This window comes from Vigna umbellata, chromosome 4 (assembly GCF_029865625.1).
Source record: "Vigna umbellata cultivar VRB3 chromosome 4, Vumbellata_1.0, whole genome shotgun sequence".
NCBI classification, from domain to species: Eukaryota; Viridiplantae; Streptophyta; class Magnoliopsida; order Fabales; family Fabaceae; genus Vigna; species Vigna umbellata.
Genome location: NC_142168.1, coordinates 25,180,717 through 25,185,081, shown reverse-complemented (window position 1 = coordinate 25,185,081; position 4,365 = coordinate 25,180,717). Strand labels below are relative to the sequence as shown.

The following is a 4,365-nucleotide window of genomic DNA, read 5'->3' as shown; positions in this document are numbered from 1 at the left end:
TCTTGATTGGATAACCGCTTACTACACTAAATAATATGACCCTTTATATTCAACTTAAGCATTTATTTTAGTTGTACATAACCAACTCAATAAATAACCACATAAGACTTACTATATAACCAGTTACTGCATCAATAATTGCTTGAAATAACCACTAACTAATTTGATCCTTCATATTCATCTTAACCATTATGTTAGTTGTACATAACCAGCTTAAGAAATAACCACATAAGAATAAGTATATAACCACTTATTGCACCAATAAATTTGATCAAACCTATCCTAAAAAACCACAACATTTGTTGTTCATAAGAAATTGAGTAAAATATCACGTAAGACTTACTATATAACCACTTACTGTACCAAAGAAATGTGATCATTGATATTGAATTTAACCACTTCTAGTGTTGTATGGAACCCCTTTCAGAAATAACCACATAAGAGTGAGTAGATAACCACTTATTGCACCAATGGATTTGATGAAACCTATCCTCAAAAACTATAACATTTGTTGTTCGTAAGCAATTGAGTAAAAAACCATGTAAGACTTACTATATAACCACTTACTACACCAAAGAAATGTGATCATTGATATTGAATTTAACCACTTCTAGTGTTGTACATAACCCCTTTCAGAAATAACCACATAGGAGTGAGTAGATAACCACTTATTGCACCAATGAATTTGATGAAACATATCCTCAAAAACCACAACATTTGTTGTTCATAAGCAATTGAGTAAAAAAACACATAAGACTTACTATATAACCACTCATTGCACTAAAGAAATGTGATCATTGATATTGAATTTAACTACTTCTAGTGTTGTACAAAACCTCTTTCAGAAATAATCACATAGGACTAAGTAGATAACCACTTATTGCACCAATAAATTTGATGAAACTTATCCACAAAAACCATAACGTTTGTTGTTCGTAAGCAATTGAGCAATTAATATGATCCTTCATTAGGTAACCACTTACTGGACTAATTAATATGATCCTTCGTATTGAACTTATGCATTTTTTTAGATGTTCATAACCAAATTAAGAAATAACCACATAGGACTCAGCACATAACCAGTTACTACAACAATAAATGTGATCAAATCTATCCTTAACAACCACTACATTTCTTCTATATCACGAATTTCATACTACACAACATCCCCTTCATTGTATAAGCATTTAGTCCGACATAGTAATATGATCCTTCATATTGAACTGAAACATTTTTGTTATTTGTACATAACTACCTTAACAAATAACCACGTAACAGTTAAGACATAACCACTTACTGAACTAATACTTGTGAAATCAATTTTTGACTCACTTGTACCATCTATCTATGATTTTTGCAGGGTGCTCATAATTATTTGCTTTAATCATTGTACTTCGTAGTGCTATGGGTTAAGAGTTATTCAACTGCAACATTGGATGACAATTTATTTCGCAATTAATCATTGTGCCAGTTGTGCAGAACCACTTTAATATATAACCACATAATGTGAAGAAGGTATAACCAATTATTGCACCGATTTGTCAATTTTTTTTTATATAAAAAAAACATCATATAAAACTTAGAACATAACATACATTACATTACCACTTAATGCAGCAACACATTCATGAACCTGACTTTAGTACTTCACTAATTGTACTACATAACAAATCCATGTAAACACGGACAATATTCGAAATTGACAACAATGATAAAACTGAAATACAAATTAACAAATTATGAAAGTCCTCAATTTGTTCCACTTTTAATATTCTTGTTTGATCCACTGCCTTCAGGTTTGTCGTTGTGAACAGGTGGAATCAATTTGTTAAGGATGTCATCAACGAAATGTGTTGGAGGCTTGTTGGTAACATTGGTATTGATAAACGTACTAGGTCATCAGTTGGGCAACCAATATCACTTGCAAAAACCTGCACATACAGAGAGTATCATTCAAAGTAATAAAAAAAGTTCAGAAAATATACAACACCACAATACAAAATAGTTGTAAACTTTACCTTAACAATATTCTTAAGAGTTATGTAAAGAAATTATATTCCGCATATTGGTAAAAAAATTACAACCGGTTCAAACATTATTGGTTAACTCCATATGGACTATTTCCATTAATACCCAAAGGTAATGTTTCTCTTTAGCTATACAAGGGGAAGGTATTTGTGTCACTCCTTAAATAAATCATTTTATTCCATTCAAGTTTTTGATTCATCTTTCTTATTTTATTTTATTTATTTATTTATATAAGTTGCCCATAAATCAAGTTAAGAGAGTCGTATGATTAAGATGTGATGTAATTCCACTATTATAAGCCCAACAATGTAAAATTTTATCTTTTAGAGACCAAGATAGTAATCCTCCAACGTGAATTATTGTGGAGAGATGTGACAATATTAAGGCACACCCGTGAGTGGAAAAGACCAATTTTGGTATGATCAAAGGCTTACAAAAATGAATAAACAAAGAAGAGAAATATCCTACCATGCATCTAATAAGTCTAATACAATTATTTTATTTAAAATTAAATGCTTCAGTTCATGCTAAACAAAAAATAAAATAGATAGCAAACAATTTATTACACTGTTGTACCGTGTTAAATAATACCATCTTTGGTCCCTTAGTCTGGACAATGAAGTATTAAATAAAGAAAGTTATTTCTACCCTTGCTATTCAACAACTTTGGTTTGTACCGAGAGGTATGGTCCGATACAGTGAAGGTTCTCACAACAATAAAAGGGATGATCTTAAAGAAATAAAGTAATATGGCTAAAGAAAATGAGGAAAAACAATTTTTAATATATGAAGTATGGTCGTTCTGACGCAAAACTACATTGTCCCTTTAAAAAAATGTAAGCATAAAACTGTGTAAAAAAAATAATAATTCTGCAACCTTTTGGAGAATTATTCTCCTGGTCATGATAAAACTTGTACTGAAAGGTTCTGCTTGTAATTTTGAGTAGTTAAAGAAATAGCCTTAATTGGTCAAACGTTATAACAAGGTATCTAAGATGGGTATTAAAATTTTAAATTAGGAAGAGTACTGACAGCAAACTAACAAAGTAAAGAAGTCTGCCACTTAATTGGCAAGGAACATAATTTAGTTTTGAACCGTGAAGGGTGGTCTACAGGATAAATCAAAAGTATCCAACTTATTTTAATCAGGTGCAGCTTTATAAGGCAAGGCAACAATATACTAAGCAACGACAGTGTTATTCAAGAATCATTTTACAAATCAAACATTACAAGGTGTTCACGTAATCCAGACAAGGTTAGTTCCCCTACCTCATTTTCCAGCAAAGAAAACTTTAACTCTTAGTGCTCTAAATTCCCAACCCTCCTCTCATGCTTGCTCTTCACTTTCATACAAGTTCAGAAAACTTGCAAACGACACTCACATCTCCTCTCTCAATATTACGTTCTCAATACAATAGTCTCAAAAATAATTAAAATCAAGCATCACGAGACATCACTTGCATCTACTCAAATGCATTTGACTGTGTTTCTCTTTGTCAACCAAATTTAATCTTACATTGTACTTTGATCAATGCGAACCTAACCAAACAGGAACCTAACCAAACAAACATCCCAAATCACACATTCAACAAAAATTTACAAATTACACAAACATAGCTCATCAACCTTGCCCCCATTAGTCTACGGTTTTTGAAAATGAAGGAAAAAGAAAAGGAAAGATAGACAAATGTAGAGAAAAGAACAAAGGAAGAAGAAGCATACAACTTTCTTCATATGACGTCCACCCTCCGATTAAGTGGCACCCATGGAGTTCTCGCGTTCTCTATAAAACCTTGCCCCCTTTAGTCTAGGGTTTTCCAAAATCAAGCAAAAAGAAAACGAAAGATAAACAACCAAATGAAAAGAAGACAAGAAAGGAAGACGAAGCATACAACTTTCTTCCCATAAGGTCCACCGATGACGTCCACCCTCCGATGAAGTCGCAGTTCTCGCATTCTCGTCCACCCCTTGCCCTAGCACAAATACTTGATTTCCAAAATTAAATGGTCCAGCAAAAGTGATCTCAAAGAGAAAACTAAATTGAAAGGCACAGTTTCATTTCCTCTCCCAATGCAAATGACGAAATTAACCTTTGGCATAGTCAGAAAATTTGGACCCACCGCGTGTCAAATGAGTGTCAAACACTTAAAATGTGTCAAAGTATTCTTTTTCATTTGGTACAAAGACTTAAAGTTGTTGATATCTCTTTTTGGATTAGAAAATTGGTTCACACATACGACAAAATGTAGAAAATGAAGACACTGAGTTTGTTAATCATTCTAGTGTGTACATTTAATGGGTTAAAATATTAGCAAATAATAAGAAATCGTATCAAAG

General features: G+C 32.2%; 1 long non-coding RNA gene across 1 annotated transcript; it reads right to left on the bottom strand.

Moving 5' to 3' along the window:
* Positions 1–1,753: 1,753 nt before the first annotated feature.
* LOC148199676 (uncharacterized) lies at positions 1,754–4,061 on the bottom strand. The gene is made up of 3 exons (XR_015786234.1): positions 3,921–4,061; positions 3,751–3,811; positions 1,754–1,931 (listed from the first exon to the last, which is right to left on the bottom strand). It is a non-coding gene; the product is annotated as an uncharacterized LOC148199676 (long non-coding RNA).
* Positions 4,062–4,365: the final 304 nt, after the last annotated feature.